Below are 21,320 nucleotides of genomic sequence, written 5' to 3' on the forward strand. Positions count from 1 at the left end.
AAGCACAGGCTCCAATTTTTATTTTCATTTTTAAAAGGAAGGCTGCATCTCTGACAAAAGAAAAGAAATAGCAGTGAAAATAGTTTTGGGATGGGATTTCAGAAGACTTGTTTTAATTGTGTGTTTATGTGGTAAAATAAATGGCCCAATGATAAATCTTCAATTTAGTTCACACTGAAAAGTAATTAAATTGTTTGAACGGCCAAAATAGTAATGCTTAATATATTGCCACGTATGTCATTTGTGTTTCCTTAGCATACGTGTATTGAAAATTAAAGTTCAATCACAGAATCCAAGTTAAATACACTCATATATTTAACTTGTTTGAGGAAGAATTGAAACCCCAATGCATCTTTAAGTGGCCCTTTGAAAAATGTAAGCTATGAAGAATAAAAGTTACCACAAAGAAGCAAGGACACATACAAAGACACTTACATACATTCACATAGATACTTTCAGACACACACATTTATTAAGTCTCCCACCCTGAGAGCCTTTTGAGGGCTATTTGTGCATATTTACATATATTAAATTAGTTGCCATAAATAACAGCAATCAGGATGCTATCTGGTCTGTCAACACAGTGACAAATGTTCTGACAGCCATTTAACCTGGAAATATGCTTGTTCTGAAGAATGCTTAAATTCATGGCTCCTAAAAGAGAAAACAATTGGATGGTTGCAAAATCCTAAGTAAAAGCTAAGGATATTCACCTTGTGAAGCCATTTCTCAACTAGCCCCTTGGCACTTGCTGGAATTATTCGCAGTAGGCATGCTACTTTTTCATTTTCTGTTGACTCCATGTGGGTAATTTCTCTCTCATTATTAAAAGTGAACCTGGCAATTCCTTCAAAGCTTCCCTCTAGGTGTGGCTGGGCCCAGAGTGGATTTCCCCCCCTCAGGATTGTATTGCTGAAAGCTCATTGTCGAGAGAAAAGGAAAAACCTGAAAGTGATAAAGTGAACTTTATAGATATAGATATATAAACATATTTTAGACCAATATATACAGCTGACGGAGGAAATGGACTGTTTACCTTGGAAAGAATAGTCTTTTCTTCTCCAAGTCATAATTCAGACCTGAATGTCATCCAAAAGCGATTCTGCCTTCTTCAACTTATCCAGCATCTGCGGCTGTGAGATAACCCTCATGGCATTGGCCTCCTTTACTAACTCCTTCATTATTAGCCTCCTGGTGGGTGAGATAGAATACAGTGAATGTAATAACCATACTTCACACAACAGGCCCTCTCTCACTTTTAAATTGAAAATCCCCTTATTACAAAACAAGGGGTGTTCTTTTTCTTTTACCTTTAAGTAGGACGGCCACATTCATTGGTTTTTACAAAAACGCAGCTGCTTTTTAAGCTACAGATAAATAGAATCTGCTAGGCAGTAATTCTTCTCAGCCTGAATGGCATTATTTTCTAAGAAGCTGGTGAGGGAGACTCTGACTCTCTCTCTTTCTCTCTCTCCACACACACACACACACACACACACACACACACTGAAATGAACAAGGAAAATCCCTTTCTCTTCAGAATATTCTGCTCTTTTTTGTACTGTTAATTACAATGACACATGGATATCCTAGCTTTTTGGTGTTTTCTTCTTCTTCAATAGTTTCAATAAAACAAGAATTCTTTTTCATTCTAGGAAGACACATGGTTGATTATGAAGATTGTATGGACTAATCTTCAGAAATAACACCAGAGATGTAGTTACAAATAAATATCCTGAAGAAGTATATGGATGACTAGATCTGTTTAACCTGAGTATTTTTTTCTGATATCATTGCCAACCTTTTCAACTTCCCCTCCTAAAATATTGGTCAATTGTTATCCTCTAGGCTGATTCCCCCCCCCCCCGCCCCTAGGATCTATTAGTGTTAATTGCCTCTCATTTATTTCTACATCTATGTAAATAAGAACAAGAGGGATACAATGAAAAAGATTACAATTCAAGTTTTTGGACTTTTTCTTGTTATTATAAGACATTTCTAATCTTTAGGGTTGAAGGAGTTAATGGATTAAATTGTGAAATTATACTATTAATTCTTTAGATTACTGTGGATTTCAATCTAATTTTAATGCCTTGGTAAAAGGATGCTAAGTGTTTGTAACTATTGTAAATGTTCTGCATTTATTGCATGATTCTGTCAAGCATTTAACAGTGCTGACGTTACTTTGAGATTCTAAAGTGTGCTGCTCTCATGACATGGCTGACAGCGGGGCTCTTTTTGTGACATATTGGAAAACCAGATGCATGAAGCAGTGTCCAGAAAAACCTGTTTTGTTCCAGGCAAAGAATAGTAAAGACAAATATTTAGCAGCCCAATCAAATACTTGACCCAGATGCAGTTGCTTGAAGTACTGGTCCAAGGTGTTTCAATGAAGTCTGTGACGTTTTGTGGGTGTTTTGAAAATCTAATTCTTTATATATTGGTGGAGGAAGTCTATAGCCAGCAGGGGCTAATGTGGATGATCCACAAATGCTGTGACTCTTCATTGATTTCCCCAGTAGCCTACATGGGGGTCAGCAAAAATGATGGATTTTCACACATGGTGAAAAACTGTCTATGGGAGAAGGAAGCCATTGTTTTCCTGAACACATAAAGCTACCTTATTTTGAGTCAGGTCATTAGTCCATCTGGTGCAGTGGTTCTCAACCTGTGGGTCACGACCCCTTTGGGGGTCGAATGACCCTTTCACAGGGGTCACCTAAGACCATCAGAAAACACATATTTCCGATGGTCTTAGGAACCGAGTTACATAATTTTGCTACATAACAGTAGCAAAATTACAGTTATGAAGTAGCAACGAAAATAATTTTATGGTTGGGGGTCACCACAACATGAGGAACTGTATTAGGAAGGTTGAGAACCACTGATCTGGTGTAATAATATTCCAACCAGCAAGAAACAATAACGAATCTGGTGGCACCCTAAAGTCAACCAATTTAGTACAAACTGGTATGCAGGAGATGTGATATATATGACATGGCATGACATGGCACTCCAGAACAAAACAAATGACCCAAAATATGATACCCAGTTTATAAATTTATAGATTTTAAAATATATATAAACAGATTTTAAAATGTGAAATGTTTTGGCATAAAGCACCAGCTTCAGTCACAGATAAGAGCATGCGACAATACTACTTATAAATGGAGCCAGGACCAATCAGAAACAGGCCGAGCCTCAGCGGGGCAAACAAGGATTAACAATCAGCATGTGTGTTCAACAGTCAATCAAGCCACTTTAATGAACACCTCCTCCTCCTTCACATTGATATCAGGATTCAGCTGATCCATAAATAATTTTATTATGTCTTAAGCTTTCAATTTCAACCAGCAGCCACCTTTTGATCCACCAAGGCATTTTAAGTAGTTTAAAAATCTCCACTGTTTTTCCTTTTGCTAGTTTTGCTGTGGTTTATATTGTACTTTTTTAAAAAAATAAATAAAAATTAAATACTGTAAAATTGTAAATGTCCTGGAATCGTATTTGATGAAGAGTTCTATAAAAATGTTATAAATAAACTCTGCAAGATCTTATGCCATTGTCATTCCTAGCCCAGATGTTGTTTAAACAGAGGTGCTGAGGTCTGGACCTTGGAATGCCTGCATAGGAGGTATATGCTCTACCACTGAGCAACTGCTTCCACCCCACCCACCCCCATATGATCATCTAGCCCAAAACAAGGAGCAGCTCTCCAAAGCCTCAGGAAGCATATTCCCCAGCCCTGCTCTTTGAGATCCTTTTAAAAGGAGAGGATAAGAACTGAACCATGGATGTTCTGATTGCAACAAAGCCTAGTCTCTACAAGACTCCTTACATTTCTTACTGGATGAAAGCACTATTTTAAAAATGAAGGAACCTGCTGTGTAGACATATTTTTAAGAATGGGCTGTGGGCATAATGATAGAAATTTGTTGGATTAAAGTAAGCACACCCATGCAGCAATCACAGCTCTTAAGTAGGAAGACTGCTTTAATTGTTTGTTGCATTTATATCCTGCCTTTTCCTCCAAGGAGCTCAAGGCAGAGTACATGATCCCCTTCCTGTCCATTTTATCCTCATAACAATAAGTTAGCTTAGGCTGGAAGTCAGGGACAAAGACATCCTTTGAGTCTCATGGCCAAGTGGGGACTTGAATCCGGGTCTCATCTGTCCCAGTCAAACACCCTGACCCAAGGGCGCAGAACTGCTTTCAGCCAAAGGGCCAAATTCCATTTCAGGGGAGCTCTTGGGCACTGCATCCCAGTGGTGAGCAGGGCCAAAGGCAAAAGGCGTGGGGCCAGAACCCACCAAATATCATATTTAACATAAGCTCTTTCTGCCAGTCACTAAGCCATTGGATGGGCATTTCAACCCCTCAGAATGCAGAGCAGGGGAGGGCACAATAGTTTGGAAATCAGTGAACAATTGGTGGTTAAGGGAAAAGGATGTGGCCTTTTGGGAACTCCCAGAGGGCCAAATGAGCCCCCCAGTCCTTAGGTTCTGCATACCTCTCTAACCACTATGCCACCCTGGCTCTAATTATTGTACATGCAATACTTTTCATCCATATATCACTTGGTTAGTGCTCCTTTTAATTTCTAAAAAAATGAGAAATGATAGGGCTGAATGAAGCCTGCCTTGCAGTCACACCATTTGACCCGGAAGCTTTTTCCTTTGATCTCAGGTGGCTGGCTGTGGCTGGTAAGAGATAAGCAAAAAGCACTCTGCACATGCTCATTTCTTTTATCAGTGCTCCACATATTCTAGGTCTGAATGGATCCTGAGTGGAGCTGGGAAAGAGGGAGGGGGAAGAAACACCCACTTCTGCGGTTGGATGTGATGCATAGGTGTAGTGAATATTACCATGAACATTTATTTATTTATTTATTTATTTATTTATTTATTTATATTTATTAAATTTATAGGCCACCCCATAGCCGAAGCTCTCTGGGTAGTTTACAAAAGTTAAAAACAGTGAACATTAGAAAACAACAACATTGCAGCAAAGTGTGTGTATTACAATCTCAGTAGAAGAAAGACCAATTCTTCAGAGAAAGAGGGACAAAACACAGAAGTCTGCAGTCATGGTTCACTAAGGAATATAATTGGACTCTTCATTTTCTCTGTACTAATGCTCATTTTCTTTAACAGGGTAACTCACTTTGGACAATAAAGAAATGATCATGAAGGAAGACAGCATGAGAAAACATGGTCCATTTACCTTTTGAGCACTATTATTTGATGATATTCTTTCTGTTTTATGAGAATTCAGGGTCATTAGGAAAGACAATAATTTTAGAAATGAACTTTTTTTCAACTGAAAGTCTTTAAGCTTGATCTCTAACCATTGTGTGAAGAGCTTTTGTGTTTTGCTATTCTGGCAGTGCTCCTCGTCTCTACAGAGCTGGTGTCACGTCATTGCCTGGGCTCTGACACTCCTGCTCTCAGCAGTCAGCACCTATGTGCTGGTGCAAAAGGATTAAGAAAGAGCATATGGGGGATCTAAAAAATATTTATTTATTTTTTTAAAAAAGGGCAAATGAGTGCAATCATGACACTCTGTACATTACTAAATGAACAGTCTTTTCAATACACATTTATACAAAGGTTAATGAATTAAACCGTTGAAGATACCTTTAAAAATTATAATATAATGGCTTCTAATCAAGCAATGACTTCAATCTGGATCCCGTCACATTCAACTGGTTATGTGCAAAAACTATGGTCCTGAATGAGGATACATATCACCATCTGCATCAAAGGATGTGACGTGCATGCACATTGTAATGCAGATGTGGATTTGTATCCTGGTGCAAAACTACAAGCCCATAGCTCAGTGGAAACCATCCAGGACAATTCCATCACCAGAAAGGATTTCAGGTAGAATGGCTAGACAAGACTGCTTTGTGCTTGAATTCTTGTTAAGCTGCTGTCAGTCAGAGTAGACAATACCAAGCTAGCTGGAAGACTGTACTCAGCATGGCAGGTTCATTTGATCATAAATCTAGTTTGGCACAGATCTCCCTAGCTGAATTGGGGTGAATAAGTGTCATAAAAAAGCATGATATTGATAGCAATGAATTTGGAAATATGACATTGGTTGAAGAGAATATACAAAGTGCACCTGTTAGATTCATCATCGTCATCTACTGGTCAAGCAATGATGCATCTTGGCCAGTAGGTGACAGCTAGTCAGATGGTACACTTTGATCATGGCAAAGGCTACTGGACCAGTCTTGCTTGTTGATCTGAGCAACTAGGTGTCATGTATACAGGCTCAGTGGCTCAGCAGCAGCTCGAGGAAGACCCAGAGCTGAATGAGCCACAGATTACCCCACTTCAAGGTGATCCCTCAGCATCCCCTCATATGATTTCCAGACTTGAAGATGTAGCCTTCCTTCTTAACCTCAGATTCTGAAGATGACTTCTCCACAGTTTATGCTGTCCTTTGGAGGATATAGAAATCCCTTTAAGAGTTACAGCTAGCATCCATTGCTTGTAGTGGGACATCAGAGCTTTCCCTCTGAGGAAACACTTCAGTCAGGATCCCCTGCTGTACGCTGTCCAGGGTCCTGACAGACATACTTCGCCCCTGCTCTCTTGGATCTGATCAAGAATTACTAGATGTCGCCCAATTTGCTGGACATGACCCTGCTTTACCAGATGTCTCTCTAGCTGTCACTGAACCATCTCTGAATGCACTTTCCCTGGGTATCAAGCCAAGTTCTGATCTTGATGGCTATGGATTGATTTTGTCTTGCACTCTCTCTCTGCCTTTGCTTTGCTTTGACTTGCCTCTCCCTGCCACAACCCAAACTCAACAGCATCAGACAACCAGCCATTTTCTTCCAGGACCTGAATAGTCACAAAAGTCACATTGTCCCAAAGAATATCCTGTTCTGTTTGCTCAGTGCTCTCCTAGTCACATTGTTCACAGTTTCATTGACTGAAACATACATTTTATGGGGGCCCTGAATATTTTCTCAACTAACACACTTACTATCACCCCAAGAACACATGTAGGAAACAACATATACAACCATATAGGTAGCTCTAAAATGGCACAATCCATGGAAAGCTTTTGACCTGGAAGGCAACTGTACGCTAATACCACATGGCCCCGACTCCTGTCAAAGCTAAACATTTCATAGTCTGATTGAGCTGAAATCAATGAGACCTAGGAATGTTTAGCTTCCCAGACTGTTCCCTTCCAACAGCTGAAGCTACAGTCCACCGCATATTCCTTTCTGCATTCATCACAATAAGATCTGCATGATAAAGTTTCCATGGATTATGCCATTGTAGACCTAGCCATGGTGTTCTTGCCATCCACTGGGTGGTTCTTGACAGGAAATCAGACACAGCTGTATACTGTATGGCTTAAATAAAAGTTAAATAATGCTAGTCAGACATGTCTAACAATAACAGTCCTACTTCCTAAGCTTTTTGCAAAAGACTATTTCTAACTCTAGGTACATATATTCTTGCCAGTGGAGAGGGAAGTTCCAGAAATAAAACACCGACACCAGAGCTTGGGATAAAATAGGGCCTCTTTATTTAATTATGGAGATTCTCCCCTCCATGGATCTGTGTGTGAATGTGTGGGAATCTAGTTCGTTTATCCTCAGGCAACTAGCCTGCCCCTCAGGGTGAGCCACTCAGCTGAAAACAGGTGTCGGGTGACCCGGGCCCCCTTTCCAACTACACTTGAGTGTTTGGTGAGACCAACCCGCATCATCCCTACTCTGGCTGCAAAGCTGAGTAGATGAGACAAGAAGGTCCCCAAAGGCAAACCATATCCTGACATGAAAGCTGCAAAGCCCCTGAGGAGCAGGACCTCACAGAATCATAGAATCATAGAATAGGAGAGTTGGAAGGGGCCTACAAGGCCATCGAGTCCAACTCCCTGCTCAATGCAGGAATCCACCCTAAAGCATCCCTGACAGATGGTTGTCCAGCTGCCTCTTGAAGGCCTCTAGTGTGGGAGAGCCCACAACCTCCCTAGGTAACTGATTCCATTGTCGTACTGCTCTAACAGTCAGGAAGTTTTTCCTGATGTCCAGCCGGAATCTGGCTTCCTTTAACTTGAGCCCGTTATTCCGTGTCCTGCACTCTGGGAGGATCGAGAAGAGATCCTGGCCCTCCTCTGTGTGACAACCTTTTAAGTATTTGAAGAGTGCTATCATGTCTCCCCTCAATCTTCTCTTCTCCAGGCTAAACATCCCCAGTTCTTTCAGTCTCTCTTCATAGGGCTTTGTTTCCAGACCCCTGATCATCCTGGTCGCCCTCCTCTGAACACGCTCCAGCTTGTCTGCGTCCTTCTTGAATTGTGGAGCCCAGAACTGGACGCAATACTCTAGATGAGGCCTAACCAGGGCCGAATAGAGAGGAACCAGTACCTCACATGATTTGGAAGCTATACTTCTATTAATGCAGCCCAAAATAGAATTGGCCTTTCTTGCAGCCATATCGCACTGTTGGCTCATATTCAGCTTGCAGTCTACAACAATTCCAAGATCCTTCTCGTTTGTAGTATTGCTGAGCCAAGTATCCCCCATCTTGTAACTGTGCATTTGGTTTCTATTTCCTAAATGTAGAACTTGGCATTTATCCCTTTTAAATTTCATCCTGTTGTTTTTAGCCCAGCACTCCAGCCTATCAAGATCACTTTGAAGTTTCTTTCTTTCTTCCAGGGTATTACCTATCCCACCCCATTTTGTGTCATCCGCAAATTTGATAAGCATTCCCTGCACCTCCTCATTCAAATCATTAATAAAAATGTTGAAGAGCACTGGGCCCAGGACTGAGCCCTGCAGTACCCCACTCGTTGCCTCTCCCCAGTTTGAGAAGGTTCCATTGATAAGTACTCTTTGAGTCCGATTCTGTAGCCAACTGTGAATCCACCTAATAGTTGTTCCATCTAGCCCACTTTTAGCTAGTTTGTTAATCAGAATATCATGGGGCACTTTGTCAAAAGCTTTGCTGAAGTCAAGATATATGACGTCCACAGCATTCCCACGTTCCACAAGGGAGGTTACCTTATCAAAAAATGAGATCAAATTTGTCTGACAGGACTTGTTCTTGACAAATCCATGTTGGCTTCTAGTGATCACCGCATTGATTTCAAGGTGTTTACAGATTGACTTCTTTATAATCTGCTCCAGAATTTTCCCAGGGATGGATGTCAGACTGACTGGTCTGTAGTTCCCAGGCTCCTCCTTTTTGCCCTTTTTGAAGATAGGGACAACATTAGCCCTCCTCCAGTCGTCCGGCACCTCACCCGTCTTCCATGATTTTGCAAAGATAATAGACAAAGGTTCTGAGAGTTCTTCCGCTAGCTCCTTCATTACTAACTTGCCAATCACCATAAAGGTGCTAGAGTGCTCACCATCCCTACTCTGACTTCCCAAAATTCCTGCACAACCCTGCCATTTATAATTGACCTATTCATCCTCCACTTCTAAATATTAGATCCAGTATGGAGTAGGCAAAACCCTGAACATCACTAGATGACAGGGGAAATTCCTACTCAGCCCCCCCTACAAAGAGGATGACTGACTATTCCCATACTGGTTAATAAGGAGGGAGGGAGGGTGAGGTCGAAAACGAAAGAGGCTGGAGTCACACGGGGGTGAACATTCATACCCTTGGCTCTGCCCCCACCCCATGAGGCTTTACATGTGTGAGCACACGTACATGTCTTTTATTTTATTTCTGGCTCCCTCCCCCACCCCGGCAAAAGCTGTCCTCCGCCCAAGCCGTACTGGCTGGGTGGGGATCAGGCTTCTGTAACAAAAGTGAGTTTTCAGATGTTTGGACTTGTAATGGGAAATCTGGCACACCTTCCATATCGGACTCAATAATTCTCTCTCTCTCTCTCTCTCTCTCTCTCTCTCTCTTTCAAGAAATAAAGAGTGAATCCAAGTGTTTGGATTCAGATGTTGCTATGGGCAACAAATCATGGGTAATGACTGGACACAGCTGCACATCCCTATTTGAAACATAAGATGAATCTAGCAAGTACAATTGGGTTTGAGTGAGTATTGAGATCAGACATATCCAATGTAGCATTGGCCATGCATGTGGACAGATGCTTTCACAGATCTCTCTTGCATGTACTTGCTAGCTAAGATATGAAGAGAGCTTCTACTGCCTTTAGACCTGCCAGGAACATCTGCACTTCTATTTGGTAAATGCACCCTTAACTTTGGTTTTCATTTCTATTCCTTGAAGTTCAAAAAAAGAATAGGCTAGAACAGCTGTCAGTCTGTGTGCCTCACTCGGGTGATTCATTGCTGCATCTATCACATTTGAACTCCCACAATAATAACTAAAGGGAAATCAATTTAACATGAATAACTTTAAACTCCTTCTTCCCCTACCCCACCCCCGCAAGTTCTTAATATTCTGCAAAGCGCAATGGCATAGTTACATTTTAAAAGTTTTATAGAATTAAAGCAACTGAAGCATAAATCACACAGGATGGCAAAAACTGAGATGCAGGATGGAGATGAAATCTAAAAACTAATTAAATTCAAGAAGCATTTCTCAAAAGGCAACATACCATCTTAGCTTCCCATGCTAATATCACAGTTTTGGAGAAAGCATTAAATAGAGGGCTTTTCATGGTCATAGTTTTCACAGTTTGATCCTCCAGCAAAACCTGAGAGGGGAGAAAGGGGGGGGGAAGCACACATGAAGATTAGATGCATGGATTACTGTATTGAAAGAATGCCAAGGCCAAGATAAAAAGAACAGATAAGTTAAGGCTTCTGATGAGCTGAATTGAGGCCAACTAGCAAAAAGGATTGAACCTTATTACCTCTAGTCACTGAGAAATTCCCCAGACAGTTGGATGTAATTTGAAAAGGTCAGGGGAAAAATCCTTCACAGTATTATGGCTTCATGGTTTAAGGGTGTACATTTTGTGAGGTGCCAGCTCTAATCATTTTTATTGACTTGCTATCGAGAGACAGTCAGACAAAGGAGAGGTATCGCAGATAGATGAGATGCTATATATCCTATCTGCTGAAGCCTCCTAGAGTCTTCTGCAAATTTTATTCTGAATATTAAAAATGGGCTAGCTTGTTTTACGATAGAACAGATCACATAGAAATACAATTTATATGCCTCATGTTTCTTTGGTATATAATATGAGAATATCTAGACTGATTGTATGGATTTGAAGAACATACCAAAGTTAGAAAGTATAATGATATTTATCTGAACTATTTCTACAATTTAATATTGTTTTAAGGAAAATGGAAGTTCTTAAAATGATGAGCTTTAATGATGTGTACTTTTTGCTGTTAACATGGTCAGTTTTCAACACAATTTAAACATGTTTATAATTCTGGTTCAGCATATCTGAATGATCAATAATCAATACAATCAGTCTTCTATCACCTCATGCAAATTTAAATTAAGTATGATTTAGAACACACAAGTTACATTATTCACCTAAACCTTGATGAAGATTAATTAACATAAGATTTGATTTCACTAAGAAGTCATTTGTCTTGGAGTCATAACACAAAATAAGTATTCACTGCTCAATTGTTCCATGACATGTTTAATGGACTTTAAAGTATGGTCCTGAGACTCCATCTGTGGAATTCTGTTTCTGAAACCTGATTGAAAGCTCCCAAAACAATTTCCACTTGAATAGAAAAGAGATTTCCACACCTTTTCACACTTTCTCCAATGTATTCAGAGAAACAACAAGAATTGCAATGAAAGACACTGTATATCCTTACACCTACAGCACAATGCAGTGTTGGAAGACAGATGTTAGCAAGCTACTGTCATTAGAAGGACACAAAAGGCTGAGAGAGTTCATTTGTTAATTTATTTATTACATTTTTATATGGCTCAATAGCCGAAGCTCTCTGGGCAGTTCACAAAAATTAAAACCACGAAAAGCATAAAAACGACCAACAATTAAAAAATATGTATACAAAATACAATTAGAAAGCACAACCAGGGTTAAAACCACACAGCAAAAATTGATATAGTTTAAAATATAGAATTAAAACAGCAAAGTTTAAATTTAAGTTAAATTAAGTGTTAAAATGCTGAGAAAATAAAAAGGTCTTCAGCTGGCGATGAAAGGAGTACACTGTAGGTGCCAAGCGGTCCTCTCTGGGGAGCTCATTCCACAGCCAGGGTGCCACAGCAGAGAAAGCTATCGGAGTTCAACTGATAGAAGCTGATACTTCCAAATAAACTGGGACACAGCCCCTTCCTTCATACTGTAATAATAGCCAGTAATGCTGGGGCCCACTTAATAGGTAAGATACCTGAAAGAGTCCCTATTCCCATAACTAACATTCCCATACATTACAGTTGTCTGTGCTGTAATGGAAGTGCTTCTTCCTTCAGAGGTGAAGTCAACTAGGGAGAGGGCATTCTTGGCTTTGGAGTCCCTGTTATGGAAGTCCATGCTCTGTAAACCACCCAGAGAGCCCTGGCTATGGGAGCGGTATATAAGTGTAATAAATAAATAAATAAATAAATAATGCATTCCCTATGGAATCTTGCCTGGCACTGACATTATCTTTTCAGCAGCAATGAAAACGTTTTATTCACCCAGGCATTTTATGTATATGAACTTTAATCTGTTGCTTTGTCTTTGTGTTTTATTGTTGAAACATTGGAAACTACTTTAAAGTAAGTTGAATCACGCTGCGTAGTCTACACAAATGGGCAATTTTGATCTGTGAGATGTCGCTACCAATTTTTGTAGAGTAGTCACCTGTTTATAGCCATTCCATGTAGTCTGGACTTCACTTAATTGAAATACTATCTTCCACTGAATTGCATGCTTTTCCCTTGAGTCCAGCATTGTTCAGTGATTATTTATGTAATTAATGCATTTAAAGTATTTCTGAATAGCCACTCCACTCAATGAGGACTTGAGGCAATTTACAATAAAAACATAAACACAATAAAATACAATTAAAAAAACGAAAACGAAATTGAAAAAACACATAACAATAAAACAGGGGGATCCTCCAAAATCACAGAGCAATCTGGATCAACAAATGCCATCTTAAGGTTAATAAAGAGGGAACCAACCAAACTTCCATGGGAAGGGAGTTCCAGTCTGTGAATGCTGAACAAAAGGAATATTCCCATTAAAGCTCATCAAAAGTGGTTGACCCAGGTTGGGAATGTAGGGAAAAATAGTCCCTGAAGATCATAATAATTTTCAGGGCCTTGACAAATTCTGATAGTTTGGGGGGGAAGGGATTGGTTTATCACTGCTGATAAGGGAACAAAAAAAATCTCAGATGCCTCATTTAATATTTGTGTAATGCTTTTTAAATATGTCTGCATGAATAGGCTTCCATTTTCCAGGTTTCAGCTCTCTCCTCAGAGTTAAATTTCTATGAGTATGCTGAGAGAGCATGGAAGATTATAGATCCACTGGGAGATAAAGTGTTCTATTAAATATGGTTAAAGTGGGCTTTTTAAAAAGAAAAAGGAAAGAAAAAGGAAAACTATTATGGTCTATTTACTTATACAATTTATTATACACACCCACACAGGACAAGCTATTGCAGAGTAACTGAACACAACTGATTAGAACACTCTCCAGCAACATGTAATAGTGTGGGAGGGGGAAGGCACTGATGCTTCATGTGAAAATAGGGGTGAATTACAAGCACACAGGAGTGCTATGAAATGCTGGAGGACATGCTAGCTTTCCTCTCCTTAGGGCTCATGTAAAGTTTCCATTACAGCCAAATTGACAATCTTCCCTTCCCTCACAATTGAACAATGAACATTCTGCTCTGGCTACTACATTCCTTGAGCAGCTAAAATGTTCCATGACATCACAGAAGCTCAGCCAGTCGTTGCCAGCAGCTTTTCCAAAATCTCTGTAGGACTTTATAGTCAAGATATATGTTTTGTTGAAATGCATGAGAGGAAGCATTCATTTTTGAGCTAGCTGTGTTAGCTGCTGGATTTTTATTTGGTTCTATTACTTATGTCTTGGGTTATTAATAGCCTAAAAATAGGATACTAAATAGCTGAAATATTCATTAAAATTACAACCAAATATAATTTGTGAAGAAGGGACTTGCAGTGACAAGCATTATATTACTGAGAATATATCCAGGCTCAATTATCTTGGTAAATGCTTCTTAAAATATTCACAAAACTGAATAGAAGCATAGCTTTTGATTTGAATACTTTTTTTAAAAAAAACCCAAACCACTAGCTACTTAAGGCGAGAGGAACTCTGAAAAATGTATGGTTCACTAGCTAACTGCAATGTTTATGCAATAGCACAAACTTACTCACTTAAAAATGAGACATATTTGAAGCCAGATAACAAAATCCTAATAATGTTCTGAATCTATTCTTTATACATTTTTTGTTCTACTAGATCTTTACATAACATTGGTTTAGTTGCATGCAATAATATCATGGGAATGAGCATTCAAAACCTAGATTTGGGAACAATGCGATTAAAATTTGTATCTGATTCAGCAGAATCTGATTAATATTAAATTTCATTTGAAAGAGAAAAGACGAATTCTTTGCCCTTCACTAGTTATAGCAGCTATTTTACCATTTCATTTGAATGACTGATGCTTGCAAATCTATGTGAGAATATAAACCCCTATTTTCTTCCATCAAATATTTTTCAAGATTACTCTTTTCTATTTCCAAGATTCAAGTGAATACAAGCAAAATAGCAAATGCTGGACGATTGAATTTGTCATTATAAAAAGAATGTAAGTAATTTTACATATAAAAAGAATGTAAGTAATTATACATAATGAAACAAACAAAACTCAAAAGTAGAGGTTTAGAGTCAAGGCTGGCAGAGCTGCATGGTGTTTTATAGAAAGTTGATCTATAAATGTTTTATAGAAAGTCAATCAATCAAATGCCAATCAATAGCATCCAGAGAAATTAATGTTTTTAGGGGTCCAGTATGAGTTTAGCCCTTCCTATTCATATGGCATTTCAGCCCAGAGGAGCCTTCTCCAATCTGGTGGTCTCCAAATTTTTAGGAATACGCCTCCCAGCATTCAAGACCATTGGCCCTGCTGGATGTGGCTGGATGGAGTTGAAGTCCAAAATATCTAAATGGCACTAGTTTAGGGAAGGCTGGCCAATTCAAATTTCTGTTCTGCAAGCCAATATTTGATTTTAAAAATGACAAAAAGTGCTTCCAAATTTCCCCAGTACTCTCATTGCTTTTGTGGGTGAATGCATTTTATTTATTTATTTATTTATTACATTTTTATACCGCCCAATAGCCGAAGCTCTCTGGGCGGTTCACAAAAATTAAAATCATCATAAAACAACCAACAAGTTAAAAATACAAATACAAAATACAATATAAAAAGCACAACCAGGATAAAACCACGCAGCAAAATTGCATGTTGAATCAGTGTTCTGGACACGCCACTTTGCCAATCCCCATGGTGATAACTGCTGGTCCAAATATACTAGCACTATCCACAATCATTAAGCAAAACTGGTTCTGCCCTTGCCCACCTATAATATGGGCTTCTTTGTGAACAATTTCCTATTTAACTTCCAGATTTGCAACAGCTGTTATCATTGAGAAATCCCAACATCTGGAAGTTTTTTTTTGGGCGGGGGAGCTTGCCTGCAAACTAGATGGCTATTACAAATTGGCAAATACAAGTCCTCTTTGTATACCTATATGGCATGAAATGATCACAGCAGGTAAGGCAATGAGATCTATAGGTTAGATCATTACATGTTCAATTATTTCTCAAATATCTAGAAATCTTTTGGTGATTTTTTATTGAATAAAACAATATAAAAATTATGTGTTCATGAAACTGCCCAAACTACCATGCATGGGCACAACCACAGCATCCCAAATTGTGGAGCCACTGTTGTGACGTAACACCACATAGGACTGGGCAGCAGGCTGGCTAGCGGGCTAAGCTACACATGCATTTTGCTGTTTTCTCAATGATTTGCCAAAAGAACTGACCTGTGATGCACTGAAAATAAGAGAGCAGAGAGCCATTATAAGCAGAGAATGTAATCCACATTAAATAAGGCTATAATATTATTGCTATCCAGCTTTTAAAAAAAGATGCCACATCATGCCCAGATGATAAAAATGACATGTAATTGAGTCCTGTTGTTTATCATATTCCTACACCTGACTGTGCAAACAAATTGACAAACAGATTGCTTGCACTGCTGCTCAGGTTCATTGGAAATGCACAGTGTAATATCAGATGCACTGACTTTACTGAGAGCCATTAAAACTCCAATCCTGCTACTTCTTTTTAGCCTTGAAAAGAGGATTAACAAAAAGCTGTCAACAGGAAATCTAACACCTGATTAAAGCAAATCAATATGGTTGGGTTGACCAACTTACTGTCTGGAAGGGCTTTCTAGCATGAGGTTGGTTGATCATCTGTATTACTATGTAAGTAGTATATTGGGAAGGAGCCAACAGCACTATTAACATTTCCTAGCAGATACCAATGTTCATACAACATCAATAGCGTGTACTAACACAAGCTTCCTGGAAAACCTGTCGCAGTAGCACGCACTATTGAAGTTGTACAAGCATTGGTTTCTACTAGTGCAACATCAGTAGTGCTACAGTAATACACCACTGGATTTTTCCCACATTTTCTTATGTGTGTTAAAGGTTGGGATCTTTACCAAGTGGTAAGGCTTGCCCACATTTCCCATATGGTAAATTGATTGCCTGAATTCACCTTCAATCTGAGCATCATTGGAGAGTCAGTAGCCAGTCAAACATGTATTTGTGGTGGGGGTTTTTGGTTAAATTTGTAGCCCATCTTTCCAAATGATGTTCAAGGTGGCTAGTAATAGAAGTAAAAGTACAAAGTAAAATACAAAACAACAATAAAACAAAAACCCAATATCATTATTGCTATAGGATATAGATTAACCCAGACCATTTAAGATATAAGAATTCCAATATAAAATACAAGAAGTGGGGGGAGGGGAGATATTGGGGTTGTCATTTGCTAAACTTGATGGGGTAAAACCAATTATTGATAAATAATGGTTTATTAATTTACTGGGATTTACATTTATTATCAGCTACTAATCCCATGGGTTATACTACTACATTCACCTTTCATGTTACATAGAAACTTTTCTGTGCTTGGTTTTGTAGGGCTTTAGTCAAAATTCATTTAAGAACAAGCTTTGAACAAATGCCCTTAGGAATAACTATTCTAAATACTATTCAACATACATCAGCATGAGACAATTCTGTGACCAAGGAAACCTGGCAAACTAGGGTTCCCCCTGATGTGATAAATACCAGCTTCTACCAATTCAGTTGAAAGAGTCACTATATGAAATGTATCTAACAAAATAACTTCCTGGTGACTTTACCATATCAAAAACCATAATGGGGAAATCAGTCTTGTCCCTTTAGAGGACTATTAGGAACTGCTGTTGAGATTTCTAGGACACTCATGGGGATTTCTAGGTCTCTGCAAGATGACATTTGCATTTTGCAAGGCCTAGAACCGACTTAAGGAATTGCTGTGCTAGAGTTACAAAAAGCCGAGGATCAGAAGGCCAACATCTCTTGCTCATTGGGGAGTTTATGCACAACACTTTTGCTTCATAGTCTTTCCAGAAATGTGCAGCATTTTGACTTTCTCTGCTGATATAACCAAAACAAGATCCAATATCTAATCATCAGCCTTGGCTGCTGAGAGCTGGTTCCCTCTATCTCTGCAGTTTCTTTATTAGTGTTGAATTATTTAATACTTCTATTACAGTAGCACCAAGAGACTGTGAGCAGGCTCGCAGGAGCAGTTGTACTTTGTATTGTACAGACAGGCATCGTTCTTGCCCTAAGGGCCTTATATACAACTTTAAAAATATGCTGCAAGATCATTACTACTTGACCTTGATATTCTCAAGTTATTCCATTTTTCCCCTCACTTGTTAGTGCTATATTTCAGGCTGGATATTTTACCTAGACCAATATGTGGAACTTAGGTTGCAATCTAAGAACACGTCATAGGCAGACCCATTGAATTCCATGGGGTTACTTGTGAGTAAACAAACTGAAGGTGGTAGTGCTATTCTCATTCTTCTAGTGCTCATGGGCATGAGGTTTTCTTTTCATTTTTGTTCCAAGAGCCCCATGCCACTTCACCTGCTTTAAGTACTGTGCAAAAGGGCAACTTGTACTTTGAATAATGCCTGTTCTCCCCACCCAACATGGGAGACTACTAAAAATGCAATCCCTTGCCCACAGACTAAAGTGGTACAGTCCATGGACTCTTTTAACACAGGATAAGCTGTCTGTGTAGACTGGGCTTAAGCAAGACAGAAAAAGGGTGAGAAACAAGAAATGGCAAAAGTAAATAATTGTTCAGTCAGCAGACCATTGTAGATTATTATTGCTTATGTTTTTAGACTGTTTTTCCTTCAAGGAGCTCAGGGTAGTGTGCATGGCTCTCCCCTTTTATCTTCACAATGACCCTGTGAGGCTAGGCTGAGGAACGCGTCACCTAGTAAATTTGTCACTGAGCAAGAATTTGTGCCTCCTTGTCAAAACCTAATGTTCTAGCCATTTACTTATTTATCACATTTCTATACCACCCATTCGCCGAAACTCTCTGGGAGGTTTACAAAACAAAACTGAAAACCATTAAATACCATAACATTATAAAACATAATATAAAAATCATAAGTTTAAAACAGAACAAAATTGAAGTGGGAAGCAAGTAGCCATAACATCATATTGACTCTCCCTAGTAGCAGTGGCTCTTCGCTATTATGGCCTGAAAATAGTTGATAACTGAGGACATTCATCTTCAAGCTCTTAGAGCTAATCCTTGGACAGGGAGGTCCAAGGGCCATAGAAATCAATGCTCATGATTGCCTCAGGATCATATTTGTGAGGGCTTTTCCCTTCTCTTGTTCAGTACTATGCTAAAAGCATCCAGTTTTCTGCTTTCCTCAAAATTCTAGATATATAATCTCAATTCTGAGATTGGAACTACATTGGGAAATGTATGTCCTCAAACTGATATTTGCTAACAGAATGGGAACACTTTTCACAGTCCCATGATCAACCTCCAGGTGACAGAGTCAACTACTCAATGCCATGTGCTTCTGGCCACTGCAACTGAGCACTGTAGTGCAATTGAGTCTATCAGCTTCAAAGTACAAATTCTAGTTTTGTTATCGTAGTGTAATTCACCATTGCTTTTATAAAAAAGGGTTTCAGATAGGATTTTTGATTTCGCCTTTCAACCAATATGTTGTTTTGGAGTTTCATTTTTCATTTAAATGGAATTATTTTTGTCCATTGCAATATATATATAGAGAGAGAGAGAGAAGAGAGAGAGAGAGAGAGAGAGAGAGAGAGAGAGAGAGAGAGATCCCTCCAACCCATTGCACTAGTTGCTTTTGTTCAGCTTCAATAAATTCACTGCTTTTTTTTATTAAACTGATAAGATACTTTTCAGATTATTGTCAGTCTCTGATACTTTATTATCAGTATTTTTTCAGTATTATTTTTAAATAATAACAAGAGAGAATTTGCAGGTGTATTGGGGTGTGGGGAAGCCCTAATTGTTTCAGTTTGGACATAGTTATACAATATAGTTTCAAGCATACAATGAGATTCCTCTTTGTTTTTATGTGTGTGTATAAGTACACATGCACGTATGCACTAAAACAATGTCCATGTTATCAATAAAGCACAGCAATCACATTAAAACTAGAAGCAAGTTATGAGAAACCTGGATGACATCCCATCTGGTCTCATGAATTAACCTTAGGAAATCATATGTAATATAGACATTTCTGTCTGCATATCATAAAGCCTTGACATAGCCAGGCTTTCATTAAAAAGGCCCGGAGATGTGACTTGAATAACAATCTGTCTCAGCTAATTAGTATTTTCAGTTCAGCATATTCACTTTCGGACGTATTGCTGTTTGCACATGGTAATTTAGGTAAACAGATCCCATCCACAGCTGCATCAATTAACACTGCTAATCAAAACTGAATTCAGGTAATTAGGCACATTTATGCAAAAAGTGTGTAATTTGGGGGAAAAGCTAGATCCTGTAGTAATAGTTCAATAAGCAGGAGTCCCTTTTTGCAAACAAGATGAAGAAACAAGGGTAATTTAGTCAAAATGTACATCAATTGCAGACTCAGTGAAAAATATCTAAATTCCATCTCAGCAATTAACTGGCCTGTATTTTCAGAAACTGTATGAATTTTAGTATAATTATCCTCTTCAATATTGCTAGAGCTTTATGATGGTTCACACCAGAACAAAGGTTTTATCATTATCAAGAAGAGCATTCAAGGTTGAGGCATCTGCAAATATATATCAACATGGGCTTTGCTAGGAAAATTCAGTCTGCCATTTTTCAAGAATGCTGTCTACAAAACACCATTTAATAGGGCAATCCTATTGTTAACACTGAAGCACTGCAAGGCTCCCAAAAGCAGGGTAGAAATGACGGAGGAGGAGCTTCCACTCCCCATTCTCTCTCTCTCTCTCTCTCTCTCTCTCTCTCTCTCTCTCTCTCTCTCCTCCCTCCCTTTTAAAAAGAAATGATTTCTTTGCATTGCTTGCAATGGGAGGTAAATTATTTCTGCCTATTCCAAGGCTGGCATAAAGTTTTCCCTGGGTTGGAAATTGGAAGGGCTTTGGATCCTCCTCCAAATTGCCCATTAGTTATTACTTAGGTGTTATTATTTAATAGATTTATATATCGCTTACCTTTTTAAAAAATGTCTCCTAGCAGTTTCCGAATATTCTGAATACTTGGCATATATATAAAAGCCAAGTACTCACAATGCCATAATTAGCAAGGAAACTAGGCAGCACAGCCAGTCAGGAAAGACTTGGATAAAGAGATGGTTTTTTTAATTGGTGCCTAAAACATACCATGGTTGGCATCTCCCAAATACCAGGGAGGTATTTGGTATAAGGTGGGCACCACCACAGAGAAAGCCATGCCACATGCCCAAACCTCCCTCTTTTTCAGAAGGGGGTGCCATTTCAAAATGTGAGTTTTGAGGATGATCTGTGGTGTAGCTTGGGTTGCAGGGTTCTGCTCTGGGTCAGACCTTGACCAAGGGTCAGGTTAGGTTGAGTTTCTCAAGAAGCAAGATGGAAAGAGATCAGCACTATGGAAAGCTCCATGTGGTGCTTGTGCTAGATGCTAGACAGGGTTTTCTGTGTGTTGCTCTAACAAGGATCAGAGCAAGACTGAGACTTAAATAGAATAGTGACATTTAGACTGTTTGGTCCAACATCCATATTAACTAAGGTT

The 21,320-nt window shown here is 39.0% G+C and overlaps 1 long non-coding RNA gene across 1 annotated transcript in view; it reads right to left on the bottom strand.

Moving 5' to 3' along the window:
• Positions 1-1,059: 1,059 nt before the first annotated feature.
• Positions 1,060-21,320, bottom strand: part of LOC134404104 (uncharacterized) — a 67,396-nt gene continuing 47,135 nt past the window's right edge. Inside the window, exons 4-5 of the long non-coding RNA XR_010025847.1 lie at positions 10,568-10,666; positions 1,060-1,191 (exon numbers count right to left, since the gene is read on the bottom strand). This is a non-coding gene — a long non-coding RNA (uncharacterized LOC134404104). The remainder of the gene's footprint in view (positions 1,192-10,567; positions 10,667-21,320) is intronic.

This window comes from Elgaria multicarinata, chromosome 9, assembly GCF_023053635.1.
Source record: "Elgaria multicarinata webbii isolate HBS135686 ecotype San Diego chromosome 9, rElgMul1.1.pri, whole genome shotgun sequence".
In the NCBI taxonomy this organism is placed as follows: domain Eukaryota; kingdom Metazoa; phylum Chordata; class Lepidosauria; order Squamata; family Anguidae; genus Elgaria; species Elgaria multicarinata.